This window comes from Mirounga angustirostris, unplaced genomic scaffold (genome assembly GCF_029215605.1).
Source record: "Mirounga angustirostris isolate CCGP_5_RB_7025 unplaced genomic scaffold, mMirAng1.0.hap1 SCAF_12, whole genome shotgun sequence".
NCBI lineage: Eukaryota > Metazoa > Chordata > Mammalia > Carnivora > Phocidae > Mirounga > Mirounga angustirostris.
The window spans coordinates 85,868,018-85,892,013 of NW_026991720.1; the positions used below are offsets into that span (position 1 = coordinate 85,868,018).

Below are 23,996 nucleotides of genomic sequence, written 5' to 3' on the forward strand. Positions count from 1 at the left end.
CTTTTATCATCTAGTCAAAATTTCTTCAGCAGTGGTAACTCATTCTTCAAATAAACATATGAAATCTCAGTATATTCCTCTCTTCCTAGCTTTTGAAGTCCTTGGGTTCCCTCCTGCTCATACAGCATGCTCCTCACCACCCATTCCCCAAAACTTCCCCGCACACTTCTCGGGAACTCTCAGGGTCTTAAAGGGGCAGAGTTTGAAAACTACTGAAGTAATTCTAGCTCTTTACAGTGCGTGGATCAGGGAACTGAGGCCAGTGAAAACATGCTGAAGGGTATACACAGCCTGTTAGTGGCAGATAGGACCTGATTCAAGGTATTGATTCCAGGCGGTGGATTCTTTCCAAGTTTTCAGAATGTGTGCCACAGTGGTGCCTCGGGGTCTCCCTGGGAGTCCAGGGGAGGGTCAGCGGGCACCCCCACTTCAAACCAGAGCACCTGTGCTTTATGTGTTCTAAAGTATTTAATGTTTGAAGAAAGGGCTCAGCAATTAGAAACTGGCTTGAGAAGCACACCACGTGCCCAATGTTATTATCTGAAGTCCACTGCTTGGGAAAAGTCAAAGTAGTAATAATACTAATGTGACTGGCATATGTTTATATATATAAACTATTTATATGTTTTTATATGAGACATATACATATATACTTATATATACATTTAAATACACATACATATATGTATATATAAACACACACATATATACCATGTATATATACACATACATATTGTTATTATTATTATTATAACACCTGTTAAGAAATGAAATCTATCCTTTGCCAGGTACAATTGTAAGGGCTCTAAATAAATTAGCTCGATTAATCCTGACAACAACTCTACAAGATAGATACTATTATTCCCATTTTTCTGGGACACAGAATTATTATGTGATTTGCCTAATGTCACATGACTGATTAAACTCAGGCAGTATGAGTGTTAGGTCCTTGCTTTTAACCATCACATTGAATTGTCATTGATCTGGTTCAAAGATTTGAAGGTAGCTTTCTCTCTCTCTTGCTTTCAGGGTCTGATCTTTAAATTCATGTGGCCTATGGCTTGTGCTCTCTACTCCAACCCTTTAGTCCATAGCTAAGCCCTTTTATTTAATCTCCTTTTGGACAAACTTCTTTTCTGTTTCCAGCTGGAAATTTGGCCACTTGGCCAGCAACTCCATGGGATTTGCCTTTAAAGATAGCATTTCTCTATTTTTTAAACTTTAATTCCAGTATAGTTAAGATACAGTGTTATACTGGTTTCAAGGTGTAAAAATTAGCATTTCTCTTGATCGCCTCTCCCACAGTACTCTGTTGAGTCCCTTGGCTTCTAATCAGTTCACACTTCCTCCAACGGCCCCCACCACCCCTCATGCCTGGCCTCATCTCTACCAAAGACAAGACCACTGGATGCCAACCTCATCCCACCACTGCCCAAACCCTGGAGGAATAGGACACAAACACATGTTGAAGATAATTATCATGTGCATCACTTTCTTTACAGACCCTTAAACCCCTTAGATAACATCTTAATATAAAGATGCCCAACCCTCTGGTAGATGTATGGTTAATCATTTTAAGGGCCTGCAAATTCACATCTTATCTTGGGGAGAAGAAAGAACAGAACCAGGTGACCAGCAAGAACGCAAGTTCCTCTGCTTTGTACCATGAGATGTTGGCTCCACACTCTCAGGGTGCGGCTGATGTCAATAATGGCAAGCCTACTTTGAACATATTTAGAACTAGGAAATAATTCATGGGTCTACCTACAGAATTATAGCAGTCATTTTTAAAGTCTATGAATATATGCATTTACATAATGACAAATAAATATAAATATATCTAAGTAACATATATAAACATAAATTTATACATTTAAACATAAAAATGTATTTATATATTATATATACTCAGAAATTGCTAAAAGCACAGTAACTCTCAGAGTCTAGAGACTCAAAAATTGTCCTCCAATTTTTAATCTACACTATATTTTTCTCTTCTTATAAAAATAAACAGCTATGGTAGATGGTGACAGGCCTGAATTATTTTAGTGTAATTTACAGCTTCCCTTTGGGGGCAAACCTATCAAATTTGTGGTGCTAATGACTATACTGGCACAACTTCCACTTAATTTTCCCTAAGGGGCAGTAATTTTTCACAAGAGGTCAGAAAAGTCCTCACTGTTCCCTGTTCTGAGGAGTAGACCAAATTTCTCAAACAAGTTTCTAGTAAGTACTTATTATCTTCTTGGGAGATACAGATATTTCTAGAGCAAGTTTGCCAACAAGAATCCCTATTAAATAAGTAATTTAAAAATTCCTTTGGGCTGTTATGATCTATAATTTAAAAGCTCTATAGAGGCACCTGGGTGGCTCAGTTGGTTAAGCGACCGCCTCCGGCTCAGGTCATGATCCTGGAGTCCCAGGATCGAGTCCTGCATCGGGCTCCCTGCTCGGCAGGGAGTCTGCTTCTCCCTCTGACCCTCCCGACCCTCCCACCTCTCATGTGCTCTCTCTCTCAGTCTCTCCCTCTCAAATAAATAAATAAAATCTTAAAAAATAAAAGCTCTATAGATTCTATCAAATGAAGAAAGTTCAGGGGCGCCTGGGTGGCTCAGTTGGTTGAGCGACTGCCTTCGGCTCAGGTCATGATCCTGGAGTCCCGGGATCGAGTCCCACATCGGGCTCCCTGCTTGGTGGGGAGTCTGCTTCTCCCTCTGGCCCTCCCCCCTCTCATGTGCTCTCTCTCTCTCTCTCTCTCATTCTCTCTCTGTCAAATAATAAATAAAATCTTTATAAAAAAATAATAAATAAATAAAGTTTCATTGGGCGCCTGGGTGGCTCAGTTGGTTAAGCGACTGCCTTCGGCTCAGGTCATGATCCTGGAGTCCCGGGATCGGGTCCCGCATCGGGCTCCCTACTCAGCAGGGAGTCTTCTTCTGCCTCTGACCCTCTCTCCTCTCATGTTCTCTCTCTCATTCTCTCTCTCAGATAAATAAATAAAATCTTTGAAAAAAAAATGAAGAAAGTTCATTATGATCACCATATTCAGAGCTCGAAATAGTCATTGTTATGAATTTAAAGAACATGCCAGATTCTAATTTTAAGTGAAGTCCTAGAGCAGCTGTGTGCTCCAGCCATTTAAGAATTAGTGTATATCCAGAGGAGGCACGATGTTGAAGCTCAGTGTCTAGAATCAGGAAGACCAGCGTTTAAACGCAGTACGCTGCCACTTACAAGCTAGCTGAGTTTGCCCAACTTCTTTGATCACTCTAGGATTCAGATTCCCTACATGAAGATAGGGCTAATAATAACAATTATTATTTAAATATATTAATATTCACTCTTCAGGTACTTACAGTCTCTCTACCTAAACAGACTTAAAGCTTCTGGAATAGTAGGAGTAGTTAATTAAAACAAAAATATCCCCCATAAGGCACATGTCATAATGACTTCAACATTTGAAGGAATCAAAATTATACTTTCCAGTTCACAATTCACTTCTAATGTGCAATATTGCCATCCAGTTTCCAAAAATGGTATAAAACAGGGGCTTAATATAGTTGTTACAATGCCTAATGAAGTGTATTGTTTCTTTATTTCATTTTGCTCACAAAGAATCATTTTAAACCTAGGGCAACCCAGTAGTGGGTTTCTTTTCCCACCATTTTCTCCTGCTTTACCAATGAGTTCTAGTATGTTACTGTGCCTTGTCCATTCACAGTTGGAAGGTCATTCATTAAGCAGCAATCTGATGTTAACCACCCACCAGGAAATGTTACTAAATATGTGGAACATAGGAAAGGAGAGAGGTGATCTGAATTTGGTAAATCTGACATTCAAAGGAATCAGTTCACTTGAAAAGATTCTTGCCCCCTTTCATCAGCAAATTACTGTACCTGTTAATTAGGTTGCGGCCACAGCTTGACCCTTATTAAAACAAGAAAAAAATACCAAATTCTTTAAAACATATAAAAAGGAGTAATGAATAACTTCAGGGAGAAATTTTTTTATATTAAACTCTCAAACTATGGCAAGGCCATCGCAAAATGGTAAAAGTTTGTGAATGTTTTCATAATGCTTTTGCTTTTCAAAGTTTTACTGCTCTCTTTTTTATTTTTTATAATTTTTAAGATTGATTGATTGATTGATTGATTGATTTTAGAGAGAGAGAGCACATGTGTGAGAGTGGGGGAAGGGGCAGAGGGAGAGAATCTTCAAGCAGACTCCCTGCTGAGTGCAGAGCCAGACACAGGGTTCAATCCCACAACCCATGAGATCATGACCTGAGCTGAAACCAAGAGTCAGATGCTTAACTGACTGAGCCACCCGTGTGCCCCTGCTCTCTTTTTTATAATTACATCTTTTATTCCTAAGCTGTACCATTTTTTCCGACTGTCAAATGTATAAATATTTCCTTCCCTTTAAAACAAGTTTCAGCATTAATGTTCACTATCCAGTAATCACAAGGTCTATGTGTTCTTAAAGACCACCAAACTCTGCATGAGCTGTCCTTCCAAACTCCCTGTAGCTTGGAGCTTATGCTGGTCCTTCCAGAGCCTAGGGAAGCTGCTTGTACCTTCAGGGCCTTCACAGTGCCTCCTCAGCTACCTGGTGTGTGAGACAATGCAGCCTGGGAAGCAAGAACAACAGCCTAAGGCAAGGATGGAATGTACTCCTTGTCCCTATCTGGGCATGTGGCTGGCATGCAGCCTCTTCTCCTAGTGTCCCCATTCTAGACATGTCTAGAAGGTCTGCCATGGTGGACATCACTAATCAAGCACAGCATTCTTTGTAATGAACCCAGACACAGCCTATCTCACTACCCACAACCCTAGGCTCTAAGCAGCCCCTATGTTTATTCAGAGTTAGTACATAACATGTAGCCTGCTTAGCATTTCTGGCCTAAGGACACCTCAGGGGTGATGGGACCTGGGCAGAGCCCCAGCACAGACAGTGCAGTCAAAGGGGAGGACCCAGTCCTGGTGCTGGAAAGCCATGAGCTCTTCAAGGACCTACATGTACCTATGTGATGAAAATCAAACTGCATGTATTATTGGGAGGAAGACTCTATTGACCTAAGTAGTGAAAGAATAACAAGGTCAAAAGAGAAGAAACTGAGTGTTGGGTTTGTGGCTGTCCCATGTGAACAGAATAAAGCAAAAAGTAGTTATTAAAGAGAAGTCTGAGTTTCTTAAAAGAAAAAGGATGCTTTTATCTCCTTAAGGAGAGAGGTCGTTGGCCTATAGTTAGATTTCTGGGATGAATTACAAGCACGGATATAGAATCACAAGTACTCTTCCATAAAATTTAGTAGAAAGCGTTGAAAAGAAAGTTCACTGTTTATAACAGGAGTTTAATCTCCATTAAAAAGTGAGCAAGGCATCACTGAAAAAGATGCCATGAATGATCTTCCTCACCCAATTCAAAGACTTTCAGAGGTCTTTGGCATATTGAATCAGTAGTGGGAATTTTCCAAAGGACAACTCCAACTTGGAATGCAATTTGAAGGTCCATGAGAAAAAAAAGACAAGACAGGAAAGCAAGGAAAAGAAAAAAAGAAAAATAAAAAAAGTCTGCGTTTACAAGAAAAAAGCCATTTTCTGAACAACTATTATTAGATCCAGCCCACGCAGGAAAAATTTCTCCCAAAAGGGTATTTATAATATAGATTTTACACCTTTGTGTTTATACATAGTAGTTTTTAAAGTATGCATTTGTGTTCTATTGCCATAATTAATTTTGATATTTTAGTGTGTGAAAAGCGATTTCAGGAATGGAAACCCAACTAATAACTTATGAATCTGACTGGAGATAGTTTGACTGGAGACCAGGCCCAATACCGTAATTCCATTTGCTCTTTTCTGAAATGATCATTTTTCCACAACAATTTTATGTTTGCAATTTCTGGGAGTGTCTTCCTATACATGTCAAAAGAAATTCACCAACTTCCCAGAAGAGATGTGGGTCATGATGTGTGACCACACTGTGTGCATATGTGGAAATTTGGCAATGCATAGATGGTCTACACTCATTTGGCCATCAAGCTGAAGGTGAAGCGGGGGTCAGAAAACATGATCCAGACACACAGCAATGGTAGCACCAAGGACAGGAAGCTGCTGTTGAAGACCCAGCAGATACTGCAGGACAATAAGACCAAGATTGACATCATCTGCATGTAGCTCCACCAGGCACTGTAGGCGGGCCAGGGGGAGAGCCAGACAGCCCCAGACGAGGCCCAAGGGAGTCCAGACCTGGGGGCCATGGAGCTGCACATTCATGAGCTGAGGCACCACTTCCAAGTGGAGCATGCAGTGGCTAAGGGTACCAAGAATCACCAGTGATACTGTATGCATTCAGTCAAATGTAGCTGGAACTCCAATTCTCACTTAGTGTTTTCAATAATTGCTATGTGATACTGCATTGCAATAAAGAATAATCATTTTGGTGAAAAAGCACTGATAGTTGCAGAATATATAACACGAAAGAGAGGCAAACATTTATCATTGGCAGAGTTTTTATCTTTCTTTGCTTTGTAAATCAACAACAAAGTGGATCTAGGGAGGGAAGACACCTCTAAGCAGATAAAAACATGTTTTGTTTTGTCAATGCACAAAAGGATTGCTCTCATTAACTATTAAAAGAAGCAGATATGGGTGTCTGGGTGGCTCACTTGGTTAAGCGACTGCCTTCGGCTCAGGTCATGATCCTGGAGTCCCTGGATCGAGTCCCGCATTGGGCTCCCTGCTCAGCAGGGAGTCTGCTTCTCCCTCTCCCACTCCCCATTTGTGTTCCCTCTCTCGCTGTGTCTTTCTCTGTCAAATAAATAAATAAAATCTTTTAAAAAAAAAAGGAGCAGAAATGCCAAATTTCTCAGGAGTGATCAGAGAATTTTAGAATAAGGGAAGGCTGATTGGACTGATTCATATATCAAGAAGGATTATACCCAGGCGCCAAACATCTGTCAAAAGCTCCCAACTCACATGCTAGGTTTCTAAAACTGAAAGGAGGAGTGCTATATGCCAAGATAAAGGACTTTTTATTGTCTAATTTCTAAATAGCTTCATATGAGCTTTATCAGCAATTTGCCTGGTTCAGAAAACCACAAGTAATAGATCCTTGATTATAAACAATAAAAAACATGTACAATTTTTGTTATTAAAATGATCGTGTTATCTCTGCCTCCACTAAATAATTCAACAAGCCCTTAAGGATTATGAATCTGATGAGGTGCTAAGATATTAGCCTGCTCTAGCCTGCTCAGAGTCTGGCCCTCTTGACAGAGGATGGGTGCTCAGCAAATATTTTTTTAGTTAATTTGAACTGTGTCTTCTTACTAGGCTATATGTGCCCTAGACATAGGGATTTTTATCTATTTTTTTTTCCTATATTGGTACTCAGTGCTTGACATACAGTAGCCTTACAGTAAATATTTGTGGAATATGTGATTAGTCTGTGTTATGCTTATTATATAATGTTAAATGCTTTAATAACTAATTGGTAAATTCTCACACAAGAAACACATACGGAAAAGATGATTAGGTGCTAATAATAAATGGTCACAATAAACATTATTATAGGTTAGATTTAGCTCAGAAATCAAATCAGGTAACAGTAAGAACAATAAAAGTAGTAAGCTAATGCATTTGCTTGACCACTACAAAATGTTTTCACCATTTAACATCTTCCAGAGTTTTCTTAAACCACTCGTATCCCAGAAATGCCTTCCGAAACTTCGCAATAAAAATAGTTTTCATACCACCTTTTCAAATCACTAAAATTCATCAAAGAAACGTACTTGAGTGGCTCTGCTGTCTTAAACACCTTTTAACTAAGTAAGCCTTGTGTTAATTTGTCTCAGAGGCATCTGTAGGAAAGACAAGGACAAAACTGGTAAAATAGTTTATCAATTCCAAACAACACCTTAGTAAAAGTTATGTTATTCACTGGATAGTGAATTAAAGAGTCTGCATATTTGTGAAAACACTAATGCAAAGTATTTAGGTGCCACTGGTCAGTGGACTGATAGAAAGACTATGAGTTTCAGATACAGAAGAATGGAGGCTGCAATCTAGGTCTGGCACTCATTCTCTCCATGACCTATGCCGTATCACTGCATGTCTCGTTTTCTCGATCTATAAAATAACCTGATTGCATTGGGTAACTTCTAACAGTAAATCTGGAATCAGAACAAACATTTTGGGTTTGTACCACAGCTTGATGGCTTATGTTGACCTTAGATAAGTACTTATTTTTCAAAAGAAGACTTCAAAATTTGCACTATCTATTTTTCAGGGCTGTGGTGAAAATCGAAAGAGTTCAACTCCATAAAAAGATAGGGAAAAAATGTGAAGAATTATAATGATGATGTTCTAACTGGTCATTTCAGAAAATATTGGCACAAACATGAAAGGGAATTTTTTTTTTAAGATTTTATTTATTTATTAGAGAGAGAGAGGGAGAGAGAGAGCACAAGCAGGGGGAGCAGCAGGCAGAGGGAGAAGCAGGTTTCCTGCTGAGCAAGGAGCCCGATGTGGGACTCGATCCCAGGGCCCTGGGATCATGACCTGAGCTGAAGGCAGATGCTTAACTGACTGAGCCACCCAGGTGTCCCAGAAAGGGAATTTTCTAAAAATCCCTCCACTCTTACCACTTTTATTCAACACAGTACGAGAAGTCCTAGCGACAGCAATCAGACAAGAAAAAGAAATAAGAGGCATTCATATTGGTAAAGAAGAAGTTAAACTGTCACTATTTGAAGACGACATGATACTATTCATAGAAAATCCTAAAGACACCACCAAAAAACTAGAAGTAATAAATTCAGTGAAGTGGCTGGATAAAAAATTAATACCCAGAAATTGGTAGTGTTTCTATACACTAAAAATGAAGTCATAGAAAGAGAAATTAAAAAAACAAAAACAAAAAAACACACACACCCCATTTACAATTGCACCAAAAATAATAAAATATTTGGAATAAACTTAATCAAAGAGGTGAAAGACAATAAAACACTGAAGAAAGAAATTAAAGATGACACAAATAAATGGAAAAATATTCCATACTCCTGGATTAGAGAGATCAATATTGTCAAATGTCCATATTATCCAAAGCAATCTACAGATTTAATGTAATCTCTATCAAAATACCAACAGCATTTTTCAGGGGGGCCCGGGTGGCTCAGCTGGTTAAGCGTCTGCCTTCAGCTTGGGTCATGGTCCCAGGGTCCTGGGATCAAGGCCCGTGTCGGGCTCCCTGCTCAGCAGGGAGCCTGCCTCTTCTTCTCCTCCCCACACATGCTCTCTCTCTCAAATAAATTAACAACAACAACAAAAATACCAACAGCATTTTTCACAAAACTAGATCAAATAATAAAATTTGTATGGAACCACACAAGAGCCCAAATAGCCAAAGCAATCTTGAAAAAGAAGAACAAAACTGAAGGCATCACAATCCCAAATTTCAAGATATACTACAAAGGTGTAGCAATCAAAACAGTATGGTACTAGCACAAAAACAGACACATAGATCAATGGAACAGAATAGAGACCCCAAAATAAACCCACATTTACATGGTCAATTAATCTATGGCAAGGAGTGCTTGCTTCACATACACTAATCTATGGCAAAGGAGGCAAGAATACACAATGAGGAAAAGACAGTCTTTTCAACAAATGGTTCTGGGAAAACTGGACAGGTAGCTACATACAAAGGAAGGAAACTAGACTACTTTCTAACACCATACACAAAAAAACTCAAAATGGATTAAAGACCTAAACATGAGCCCTGAAACCATAAAAATCCTAGAAGAGAACACAGACAGTAATCTCTCTAACATCCGCCATAGCAATATTTTTCTAGATACGTCTCCTGAGGCAAGGAAAACAAAAGCAAAAATAAACTGTTGGGACATATCAAAATAAAAAGCTTTTGCACAGCAAAGGAAACCATCAAGAAAACAAAAAGACAACCTACTGAATGGGAGAAGATACTTGTAAATGATATATCCAGTAGGGGGTTACTATCCAAAACATATAAAGAACTGATACAACTGAATACCAAAGAAACAATCTAATTAAAAAATGGGCAGAAGACCTGAATACTTTTCCAAAGAAGACAGATGGTCAACAGACACATGAAAGATGCTCAACATCACTCATCATCAGGGAAATGCAAATCAATGAGGTTTCACCTCAACCTGTTAGAATGGCTAAAATCAAGAAGACAAGAAACAAGTATTGATGAGGATGTGGAGAAAAAGGAACCCTCGTGCACTGTTGGTAGGAATATAAATTGGTACAGCCACTGTGGAAAACAGCTTGGAGGTTCCTCAAAAAATTAAAAATAGAAATACTATGTTATCCAATAATTCCACTATTGGGTATTTACCCAGGGAAAATGGAAACACTAACTCAAAAAGATATATGCATCCTTATGTTTATGGCAGCATTATTTACAATAGCCAAGACATGGAAGCAACCTAAGTGTCCATCAATAGACGAATGGATAAGGAAAATGCAGTATATGTATACAATGGAATATTACACAGCCATAAAGAATGAGATTATGCCATTTGCAACAGCATGGATGGACCTAGAGGGTATTATGTTAAGTGAAATGAGTCACTCATTTCCACTCATAAATGGAATCTTAAAAAAATGAATAAACAAACAAAAAGCAGAATCAGAACTATAAATACAGAGAACAAACTGATGGTTGCCAGTGAAGAACTGGGCAAAATGGGTGAGGGGGAAAGGGACATACAGGCCTCCAGTTATGGAATGAGTAAGCCACATGAATAAAAAGCAGAACATAAGAAATATAGTCAATGATATTGTAATGGTGATGTAATGGGACAGATGGTAGCTCTACTTACAGTGAACATAGCATAATGTATAAACTTGTCAAATCACTAAATTGTACACCTGAAACTAATGTAATATTGTGTGCCAACAACACTTAAAAAAAAATCCCAAAGTATTTAGGATGAAAAGTCACCCCCTTACCCTCAAAAAATAAAACTATAAACTCTAAAATATTTTATGACTGTGACAAAGCTGATGAAAGCTCTAATAAAAGATAGGATATCTAACCTAGTTAATTTAATCGTAACAAATTAGGACAATATTAGTATATTCTTGTAAAACAATTCTGCAGAAGTATATACAAGGGTTACTTTGGAGAAAACAAGCTTTTAATTATTTTTTCTGTTACAGAAATAATGTGTGTATTATGAGAATTTAAAAATATACAAAAGGATTAGTGTGAAAATAAAAGTACTCATATTCATATCCAGGAGAGATAACATTATTAACATTTTAGTAAACTATATTCTAGCTTTTTAAATTAATTCATGAATATAAAGTTTTTAGAAAATTGTTTGCCTGGGGGGCCTGGGTGGCTTAGTCTGTTAAGTGTCTGCCCTTTGCTCAGGTCATGATCTCAGGGTCCTGGGATCAAGTCCCGCATCAGACTCCCTGCTCATCAGAGAATCTGCTTGTCCCTCTCCCTTTGCCCTTCCCCCGTTCATGCTCTCTCTCAAATAAATAAATAAAATCTTTTAACAAAAAGAACCTTGCTTGCTTAAAAAGTTTCTATTCCTTTATATTTAATATTTATTATAAATAGTTCCTATATCATTAAATATTTTTAGAGCAAGATTGTTAAAAGCTACATAATGTTCCACTGTATGGCTATAGCATAGTTTCTTTAACTATTGTACTATTGTTGGAATTGGGTTTTTTTCTATTTTTTTAATATTTTAAATAATGAAGTATATAAATCTGACCATATCTTTAATTTTTTCCCCAGCTTTACTGAGATGTAACTGACACATAACACTGCATAAATTTAAGGTGTACAACATGTTGATTTGAAACATTTATACACTGCACAATAATTACCATGATAGCATTAGCTAACACCTCCATTCTGTCATATAATTACCATTTCTTTTTTATGGTGAGAATACTTAAGATCTACTCTCTTGGCAACATTCAAGTATATGATACAGTATTGTTAGCTGTAATTACTATGCTGTACATTAGATCCTCAGAACTTGTTAATTTTATAACTGGAAGTGTGTTCCCTTTGGCCTCTATTTCTTCATTTCCTCTACCCAACGACCCCTGGTAATTACCATGCCACTCTCTGTTTCTCTGAGGTAGACATTTTGCACATATCTTGTATTTTAAGATGGATTTCCAGGACTGGGATAATGAAATTCAGGGCATAAACACGAAGGCCATAATTCCAAACACCATATAAAGAAAGGTAGATTTGTCCACCAGTATCCCAGAGAGCACCCACCCCACAATACCCCTGGTGGCATTGAGCATTATCAGTCTATAGTTTCATTCTAAAGGTATCATGTTACTTTTAATTTCCATCCCACTGATTATTAGTAGGATACTTTGCATGTTTCTTGGTTACAGTTTTCAGTTTTGGGAATTAACTGTTCATGTCCTTGCCATTTTGCAACGGGTTTTAATGTTTTTCTAACCAACTTACAAGAACACCTTAAATGTGAAGGCTATTAACTCTATGCTATATATTTCTTACCAATATTTTCTATGCAGTTTATAATTAGTCTTTTATTATATTTATGTTTTTTTTATTAAAAAATTTAAATTTTCATGTAATCAAATCTTTCAGTCAATTCCCTTCTAATTTTTTCCAGGCTTTTCATGCTTAGAAGCTCTTTCCCCTTCTAAACTCAGCTGAATAGATATGTACATGCATTTTCTCCTGGAAATTTTTTTCTATTCATCTGGAATTTATTTTGGCATATGGGCATTCAGTGGAGATTTAAATTTATTTTTCTCATTTATTTAAAAAATTTCCTTACATATTTTATTGAATAATTTTTTATCAACCTTATTATAGAATCTTTCCTATATTATGTTTTCAATATATATCACAGTTATTTCCTGAATTATCTATACATTTCCATTGATGTGAAAGGTGTCAATAAATTTCTACACTAAACTTGCCACAATAAACTCAATTATATGGATAGGGTAGTCAGGGAATTGGGAATAATGGTTTTTTTTTCATGATTTCTGACTTTAACAGAAATAAACAGTACTTATATTAGCCATAATTAAATTATACTCATGAAATGGAAATGTATAGTGAAACTTTCAAATCTGTAGAGTATGCTTATTTCTAGTTGTTAAACATCCATTGATTCAGATAATTCTAGGCAATAATTCCTATGGCAGTTTGAGAAGACATATTTGTCAGCTGAGCATTTATGTGGGTAAAGTGTAATGAATTTTAGGAAAATATAATAATTCTGAGCCTTCTTCTCTAAAAATACTGAATCAGGGGTGCCTGGGTAGTGCAGTCCACCAACTCTTGGTTTCAGCTCAGATCATGATCTTGGGATCGTGGGATCAAGCCCTGCATTGGACTCTGACTTCAGCGTAGAGTCTGCTTAGGATTCTCTGCCCCTCCCCTGCCTCCACTGCTCTAGCTCCTTCTCTCTCTCAAATAAATAAAAATACTGAATCAGAGAGAATCTGAAATTAAGATATGAGGTACAACATGGGGGGGGGGTCTAAAAACGGCAAGATAGAAAGAACACCTCTGGTATGAAGGGCTGGACAGCCAACTACTTCCTGTGCATTATAAGCATTATCAAGAAATTGAAAACCAACAAGCATGAAGAGGAAATCCTAAAAGCTCCAGGCAAAGAAAATATAGTAACTTTCAAAATAAGAATAAAACTGTGTCATTTTCATGTTCTTAATTACAGCACAGAAAGCCTTTGAAATGTTCAGAGAGTATTATTTTTAATCTGGACTTCTATTTTTAGCCAATCTATCATCAAACGTAAGGAATCAAACATTGCACTCCCCAGGTATAATCTCTCAGGAAGCAACTGAGAAAGTGCTCTAGGAAAAATAACAGTAAATTAAGAAAGAGAAGAAATAATTAAAAATGAAAAGCTGTTCAAGAAGGAAAAAATCATAGTACACCGTTCGGTTCTGCAGTGAATAATATTTATATAACCATTGACTGAAACACTGATGACTGATTTTATTTAAAAATGTGATATATTTATATTGGGAGGAAATGGGGATGAAGTTGTGTGTCTGAGGTTAATGGCATAAAAGAAGTACATCTTCTTCTTCCACAATATGAAGTCACTTGGTTTAAGTATTTATTTAAAAATACTTAAGCAATACCAGAAGCAGTGGTTAAAATGATAACAATAGCTTACTCTGGGAGTGTTTCTGGAAGGAGCAGAGATGAGAAGTCTTCCTTTTTATTACAAGTCTTTTCTTATTACATGATATTTATTTATTTATTTTTAAAGATTTTATTTATTTATTTGAGAGAGAGAGCATGAGTGGGGGTGGGGGGAGAGGGGCAGAGGCAGAAGGAGAAGCAGACTCCCTGCTAAGCAGGGAGCCTGACATGGGGCTCCATCCCAGGACCCTTAGATCATGACCTGAGCTGAAGGCAGATGCATAACCGACTGAGCCACCCAGGCGCCCCTTATTATATGATATTTAAAACATCTTTGTCAAAAATAGAATTTAAATTAAAAATAAATGAATATCAAAGCAAGCAGAAGGAAAGAAATAATAAAGATTAAAGAAGATATGAATAAAAAAGAGAACAGAAAAATACTAGAGAAAATCAATGAAGCCAAAAGTTGGTTCAATGAAAAGAACAACAATATTGACAAACTGTTTGCTAGTGAAAGAAAGAAAAGAAAAGAAAGAAAGAAAGAAAGAAAGAAAGAAAGAAAGAAAGAGAAAGAAGGAAAAAATGACAGAAAGAAAGAGTGAGAAAGAAAATCAATTTACTAAAATCAGGAATGAAAGAGGGGACATTACTATTAACTTTGCAGAAATAAAAAGGATTTTAAAGAAATACTATGAATAGTTAATACCCACAAACTAGATAACAAAGATGAAATGGACAAATTTCTAGAAAGATAGAAAGTACTAAAACTGATTCAGTAAGAAATTGAAAATCTGGGGCGCCTGGGTATCTCAGTTGGTTAAGCGACTGCCTTCAGCTCAGATCATGATCCTGGAGTCACAGGATAGAGTCTGGCATCGGGCTCCCTGCTCAGCAGGGAGTCTGCTTCTCCCTCTGACCCTCCCCACTCTCATGCTCTCTCTGTCAAATAAATAAATAAATAGATCTTAAAAAAAAAGAAATTGAAAATCTGAATAGACCTATAATAAGCAAACAGACTGAATTAGTAATAAAAAAACTTGCCACAAAGAAAATCCCAGGTCCAGATGGCTTCACTGGTGAATTCTATAAAATGTTTAAAGAAGAATTAACACCAATCCTTCACAAACGCTTCCAAAAAATAGATGAGGCAGGGAACATTTTCCAACACATTCTAGGGGGCCAGCATACCAAAGCTCAGTAAATACATCACAAGAAACAAAAACTACACAAATACCACTTAATGAATATAGACTCAAAAACTATCAGCAAAATATTAGCAGATTGGAATCCACCAACATATTAAAAAGATTATACACCATGACTCAAGCAGGATTTAACCCAGAAATGCAAGGATCAACATATAAAAATCAATCAATGCAATATATCACGTTAATAGAATACAGGGAGGCGGGGAACACGATTATATCATTAGATGCCGTATGATCATTTGACAACTTCCAATATCCTTTCATGATAAAAAAAAAAAAACCACACTCAACAACCTAGGAATATGAGGAACAGCTTGAAATGCCATCTACAAAAAACTGATAGCTAAAAGCACACTTATTGGAGAAAATGAAAGTTTTCCTTCTAATATTATGAACAAAACAAGAATGCTGCTCTTGCCACTTTTATTCAACATTGTATTGGAGGTTCAAGCCAGGGATATCAGTCAAGAAAAAGAAATACAAGGTATCCATATTGAAAAGGAAGAAGTAAAAAATACCTCTACTTGACATAATAATGGCATAATGACATAATCTTGTATATAGAAAATATTAAAGAATCTACAAGAAAATTATTAGAGCTAATAAATAAATACAGCAAAGTTACAGAATAAAAGACCAATATACAAAAATAAGTTGTTTTTCTATACACTATCAATGAATAAACTGGATATAAAATTAACTGGAATAAAACAATTCCACTCACAATAGCATCAAAAAGAATAAGACATTTAGGCATAAAGTTAGCAAAAAAAGAGCAAGAATTGTACGTGACAAACTACAAAACACTGTTGAAGAAACTAAAAGAAGTCTAAATAAATGGAAAGAAATCTCATGTTCATAAGTCAAAAAACCTAATATTGTCAAGACAGCAGTAATACCAAAATGGATCTACAGATTCAACACAATACTTACCAAAGTAATGAGTATTTCCCAGAAATGCACAATCTGATCATAAAATTCACAGAAATGAAAGGAGTTAAGAAAGTCAAATAACAACAAAGTTGGAGGACTTGCACTTCTTGATATAAGCTTACAGTAACTATTAACTTAGAGTAATCAAGATGGTGTGATATTGACAGAAGAACAAACAGATCAGCGGAACAGAATTTCCTTTCAGAAATTGACTTTCACATTATAGTCAATTGCTTTTTGGCAAAGGAGCCAGGACAATTCAAGGAGAAAGGTCTTTTCAACAAGTGGTGTTCAGTCAAAGGGAAATCCACATGTAAAAGAATGAAGATGGCGGAACTTCCCACAACACTCGGTAAGAAGAGGAGCAGCAGCTGTGTGGGCTGGGCCCAGCAGCGTGCTCCTTCCTGCTCCCCCGCACTGGCCTCAGCTGCTCACCAGCTATAGAAAATGGTGAAAGAAACCACTTACTATGATGTTGTGGGGGTCAAACCCAATGGCCCCCCAGGAAGAAGTGAAAAAGGCTTACAGGAGACTGGCCTTGAAGTACCACCCTGCTAAGAATCCAAAGGAAGGAAAGAAGTTTAAACAGATTTTTCAAGCTTATGAAGTACTCTCTGATGCCAATAAAGGGAATCATATGACAAAGGAGGAGAACAGGCAATTAAAGAAGGTGGAGCTGGTGGTGTTTTGGGCTCCGCGATGGACACGTCTGGTATGTTTTTTGGAGGAGCAGGAAGGATGCAGAGAGAAAGAAGAGGTAAAAATGTTGTGCATCAGCTCTCAGTAACCTTAGATTTATATAATGGTGCAACAAGAAAACTAGCTCTGCAAAAAATGTGATTCGTGACAAATGTGAAGGACAAGGTGGTAAGAAAGGAGGGGTAGAATGCTGTCCCAATTGCTGAGGTACTGGAATGCAAATAAGAATTCATCAGAGAGGACCTGGAATGGTTTAGCAAACTCAGTCTGTGTGCATGGAGTGCAGGGCCATGGGGAATGGATCAGTCCTAAAGATAGATGTAAAAGCTACAATAGAAGGAAGATAGTTGGAGAGAAGAAGATTCTAGAAGTTCATATTGACAAAGGCATGAAAGATGGCCAGAAGATAACATTCCATGGTGAAAGAGACCAACAACAAGGACTGGCTCCCAGAGATATTATCATCGTTTTAGATCAGAAGGACCACACTATTTTTACTCAGTGAGGAGAAGACCTTTTCATGTGTATGGATATACAGCTGGTAGAAGCACCATGCAGCTTTCAAAAGCCAGTATCTACTCTTGACAATCGAACCATCCTCATCACCTCTCCTCCAGGTCAGATTGTCAAACATGGGGATATCAGGTTTGTGTTGATGAAGGCATGCCAATTTATTGTAGACCATGTGAAAAGAGGTGCCTAATCATCAAATTCAAGGTAAACTTTCCTGGGAATGGCTGTGTCTCTCCTGATAAACTCTCTTTGCTGGAAAAACTCCTCCCGGGAGGAATTAGAAGAGACTGATGAAATGGACCAGGTAGGATTGGTGGACTTTGATCCAAATCAGGAAAGATGGCGCCATTACAGTGAAGAAGCATCTGAGGGTGATGAGCATCATCCAAGGGGTGGTGTTCAGTGTCAGACCTCTTAATGGGGCCAGTAAATGACACTGCTTGCGTTTTATATGTGGTAGTAAATGAGGGAAGGACTAGAATCATAGCTCACTACTTGCTATTGTTTTTAATATTCAACTACAGTAGTGTTTTAAAAGTTAAATGAAGAATAAACTCAAATATAAAAACTCTGACTTTGCCCTCTATGTATAATGACTTTAGTGTGCAAGATAAGTTTAATAATTGTAGAAACTAATTTTAAAAAATCTCGCCTAGGGCGCCTGGGTGGCTCAGTCGTTAAGCATCTGCCTTTTGCTCAGGTCATGATCCCAAGGTCCTGGGATCAAGTCCTGCATCGGGCTCCCTGCTCCGCAGGAAGCCTGCTTCTCCCCCTCCCACTCCCCCTGCTTGTGTTCCCTCTCTCACTGTGTCTCTCTCTGTCAAATAAATAAATAAAATCTTTAAAAAAAATCTCGCTTAGCATTTGTTAGTCCACACCTTGTCACTGATTTCAGCTCTATGTACATGAAACAGCTTAGACTGAAATGCTAGGTGTATGTATTGACTTCAGTATATGACCCTTAATTGTTTTGTTTATGTCAGTAAGCTCTACACCCAGCATGGGGCTTGAATTCATGACCCTGAGATCAAGAGTCACACGCTCCACCGAATGAACCAGCCAGGCACCCCATGACCCTTAATTGGTAAGCTATGAAGTTAAAACTTGTATTTAACTGGCAATCAGACTAAGAACTTAATTTGTACAGAAGTGCTGGTCTGCAGTTATATTAAGTGGGATTCATTGTGATGCCTCTGCATTCATTCTCTTGCCTCACCTGTTACTTGAAGATGGCATGCTACGTAATTTGGCCTGTTGTAATAGTGATAGAAATGATACCTTTCTAAAGAAGGGGTTTAGCATGATATGCTGCTGCTTGAGGGCTTGCACTTGTAGAATTGCATTCCTTTCTGCTGTGCTATCTTTTTTTTTTTAAGACTTTATTTATTTGACAGAGAGAGAGAGAGAGCACAAGCAGGGGGAGGGGCAGAGGGAGAGGGAGAAGTAGGCTTCCTGCTGAGCAGGGAGCCTGATGCAGGGCTCCATGTGGAGCTTGATCCCAGGACCCTGGGATCATGACCTGAGCCAAAGGCAGACACTTAACCCACTGAGCCACCCAGGTGCCCCTATCTTTTATATATATATATAAAAGATACATATATATATATACATATAAGATATATATATATATCAATCAATCCTGGTTACACTTTTTTCCCCCTTCTCTTTGGACCATGATAAGCTTCAGAGTAGTGACTTCAGGAGCAGGGCAAGTTAGAGTGAAGAGACATGGAGAATAAATTGCATGTATGAGATAGGAAGGTGTTTTTTAGGTATATTACAGGCTTACTTTAAACCATTTAAGTTATGCTCTGAAGCAACTATAATTTAATGTTGGTAGGATAGCAAATTATGATGAATAGCTTTAGCTGTATGTTTAAATCATATTCACAGGCTTAAAATCTGGGTATCAGAATTAAGAAATTCTTGAAATCTATGAATGTCTCCTTAATATACTGACTACAAAGCAAAAAAACAAAAAAGAATGAAGTTAGACCCCTACTTCACACCAAATACAAAAATTAACTCGACATGGAACGTAGACCAAAATGTAGTAACTAAAATTATAAAACTCTTAAAATATAAGAGGTAAATCTTCATGACCTTGTATTTGACAATACAACATGAAAAACACAAGCAAAAAAAAGAAAATAAATTGGACTTCAAGAATATTAAAATTTTTGTGAAACAAAGGATACTATCAAGAAAGTGAAAACAACCCATAGAATGGGAGAAAATATTTGCAAATCATATATCTGATAAGAGACTTGTATCCAGTATGTATATATGTTTGTGTGTGTGTGTGTGTATGTGTATATATATATATATACATATACATCTCATATATATAACTCAAAACAATAAAAGATAAATAACCCAATTTAAAAATGGACAAAGGATTTGAATAAACATCTATCCAAAGAAGACATACGAATAGCTGATAAACACATAGAAAGATGCTCAAGATCATCCTTCATTTGGGAAATACAAATAAAAACCACAATGAGATATCACTAGACCAATACCAGGATGGCTAAAATAAAAAAGACAGATTGATGAAAACATGTAGAAATTGAAACCTCAGATATTCCTGGTGAGAATGTAAAATGCTATAGCCACTTTGGAAAATTTGGCAATTCCTCAAAATGTTAAACATCGAGTTACTGAATGACCTAACAATTCCATTTCTAAATGTATACCTAATTGATTTTAAAACAAAAGGTCACACACACAAAAAAACACATAGACAAATCGTCCTAGGAGCATTATTCATAATAGGCCAAAGTGGAAACAGCCCAAATGTCCATCAACCAATGGATGCCTAAATTAAAACATGGTATATCCATACACTGGAGTATCATTCAGCCGTAAATAGGGATGAAGTACTGTTCATGCTATTAACATGGACCTTTCAAGGATGAACCTTGAAAACATGCTAACTTTAAAAAGTCAGCCATAAAAGGCTACATGTTATATGATTCCATTTATATGACACGTCCCGAATAGGCAAGTCCATAGAGACAGGAAGTAGATTGGTGGCTGCCAGAGGATGGGGAAATAGGGACTAATTGCTCATGTGTGCAAGGTGTCCTTTGGGGGGGGTGATGAAAATGTTCTGAAATTTTTGATGATGATTGTACAAACCTGAATTATACTAAAAGACACTTAAATTGTATACTTTAAAGGGGTGAATTCTATGGCATGTGAATGATACCTCAATGAAGCTGCTATTAAAAAATAAAATCAAAATATATTCTAGAAGGCTGTAGATAAGCTAATAGTGTATAGACATGCAGTCATTATTAAGGATGGTCAGGAATGTCTGGGGGTTATCTCTATCTTCTTTCAAATGATGCTATAATGGACAGAAAGAAGTGCTTTGTTGCTTGAAACATACAGAGAAAGAGCTAATTTAGTATTTCTTTAATGCTGCCATCCTTCAATGCTTCATTAAAAAGAATACAGTAGGTGGTCCAAGGAAACTATAAAGCCTCAAACTACAACCAAATTTCAATTAAACCAAAGTTTAATTTCTGCATATTATATGCAACTCTGAGCCCAGGGAGTGAATAATCTTTCTTTGCAAAGTGTAAGTAGTGCTTCTCTTACCTGCCTCAGGACACATTTAGATGAAAGAAAACACATTAAATTATTGATGTAATGATTAATTGAAAGTCCCCTTAAATTATCTAGCATATTTATAGCAACGTCCTTTGGCCCCGTGCAGGCAAAACTACAACTCTTACAAGTATGTTCAAAATCAGTCATGTGTACCTTTCTTTCTTCTTTCTTCTCTCTCTCTTTTTTTTTTTTTTTTAGATGAATTACAGTATTGAAGGAAGCAGGATGAATGCTTAGGATGTCATCTGGATAATGGCTGACTTTTTCTGTGCCTCCTCATATAGAACTACACTCCTTTAGCTCAATATAGAAGCATATTCGGACTGAATCTCCTTAGTGTTTCAAGTAAATTCCAGTGCTGCCCATGGTGCTAGATAGAGTGTCCAGGTGGGATTTCTGGTAATACCAGCAGTTCTGTCACTACTGAGTCTGATCTTGGGATAGTAATACGGGTAATAAGAACCATTTACTAGCCTAAGAAAATGTCTGTGAAGCATATATAACTCACTGCCAATGTACCATTCAGGCAGGTGCATTTTCAGGGAACTAAAAGGGGATGGGAGGTAAGAATGAAATGGTCGTCATGGGTAGGACAAGTGAACATTTTGCTAGACAGATAATATTTTTATTTTAAGGGTATTTAAAAGGTTGATTCTAAACCATCTTGACTAGAAATCAATCCATCTAGAAACTGGAAACTTAAAAATATATGTAATGCCAGGCCCTAACCCCAATCAATTTCTTCAGGATCTTGGTACAGGGCTTGGGCACACGTGATTCTACTTGTAGCCAGACCTAAAAAAACTACTGGTCTGAACAGATATGCAGTTACACATTCTTCGCTGAGTCAGAAAAGTTTCACCATCCCTCTTCATAACACCTTCTACTCTGGTAACAACCACTATCATCAATACATTATTTCCTTCCTACTTTCTCCAGCTGAAGACTGGAAAGGATTAAAATTTATCCCACAGACTCTGGCAAGGGATTGCCCCTCATTTCCACTTGATTTTTCACTATCTTTGGTAGGTGAGAAACACATGTATATTTAAATCACAACAAAAACAACAGTCAGAGTAATTTTTCAGTGAAGTAGGATTCCCCTATTAACCTAAAGGGATGCTGTATGAAATGATGCATTTTCAGAGTTGTCTCTGGTACAGTCACTCACAAGCTGGTGTGTAGGCAGGATTTCTCAATCTCAACACGACTGACATTTGAGCTGCATAATTCTTTGCTATAGGGGGATGTCTTGTCTATTATAGGATGTTTAGCAGCATCCCTGATCTCTAACCTCTAGATACCAGGTATGACAACAAGAAATGTCTCCAGACATTGTCAAATGTCCCTTGGGAGCAGAGGTAAAATTGCCCTGGTTGAGAATGCCTGGTGTATAGTTTTGTACCCCATATCGAAATTACAATATTTACACTAAACCTTCTGTTTACCACATTGAATAGCACTCATTTTGACATTTATATGATGAAAAATGTTTCAAATTTGGCTCATGTCTAGGAGTCTAATTATATATAATATCTCCTAATGCCAAGTAGCATTTTCTATTGAAGTCAATTTCTACAGCATAGTTATAACCGGCTTCCTGCGTTGCTCCAGGCAAAAGAGAAAAGTAAGATCTGACACACACACACATTCTGCAATAGATGTCTGTATAAATGGCCCTTGATAGATCAAGCTAAGACTCAGTTTTAGGAAAGTTGTTTTGTCTGATTCACATTTTCTGTGAGTTTACTCTTTGACTAATGTAGCCCTTAGGGTTGGGAAGTTGAAGTGTCTCGTATTTTTGTTTAAAAGGCCTTTCCTGGAATTGAACACGATTTTGTTAGAGAAAACCTAGTATGGATAAATGGGAGTGAATGAAAATATGAGGTATAAATATCAAAGTTCAAAGTCAAGAGCATACCAGGGATTCCCTAACAGAACAAAGAATATTGAGCCAATTAATCAGAAAATTAGGTATTTTAGAGTTGAATTACTTGTGTCATGATTTTTTTTTTCCTTCCCTTTGCTGGGAAGACATGAACAAATCATCCAATTTTAGAAACTTAGCTAAAAGAAAGCCTTTATTGCAAACAAAGGCAGAGACAGTGTAGTTAAAAGTAAAAAGCCATGGAAAATGAATATTTTAAAACTCCTTTGGAATTACAAGGCACAGCCCCCTGACTAATAGCACAGAAATGATGGCCCATGATTACAATTTTTGCCCCAGTAAATATACACTATTTGCATTACATTCGGGATAAAGTAGAAACAAGGAAGACCATTTTGACACAGCTTGGCGCTTATAATGTCATTCTTTGCCTTCCTGTGAATATTCCATTTTTGTACAATGCTAAAGAAATCACATTTTCATTTTTCTGTAATTCATTATGGCTCATTGCTGGAGCAACTGCCAAACCAGTCAATTTGTATAAATAATAGAACAAGCTTCCATTGTCTCTCATCTGACACAGTGCCAAGTAGTCGGTCTACCTTTTCCAAGAGGGAAATCATGTTTTTAAACTCTTTATCTAATTTTAATGTCCCTGGAGTTATACACAGTAAATTCTTTTGGAACCCTGAACTGAGGGTATGGAATCAAGCCCTTATTCCTTTAAATTAGGTCATATAGAGACTACTGATTCTCATGTTGCCATTAGATAAAGAACAAAACCCTATGTGAGTATTTGAAAGCCCAAGTGAATTTGTTTTCCTTCTGATTTTTTAAAACAGTGGCACTTTAGTGACCTTGGTTTTTCTAAATTACTCATCTCCCAGCACATCAATTAATGTTTGCTTAATTCAGATTTCAGGAATCCATCACACTTC

At 37.1% G+C, this 23,996-nt stretch overlaps 1 protein-coding gene and 1 pseudogene across 1 annotated transcript in view; one reads left to right on the forward strand and one right to left on the reverse strand.

Annotated features, from left to right (window-relative positions):
- Positions 1-23,996, reverse strand: part of RELN (reelin) — a 530,360-nt gene that overhangs the window by 311,001 nt on the left and 195,363 nt on the right. The window lies entirely within an intron of this gene.
- On the forward strand, positions 16,785-17,967 carry LOC123835665 (dnaJ homolog subfamily A member 1-like; annotated as a pseudogene).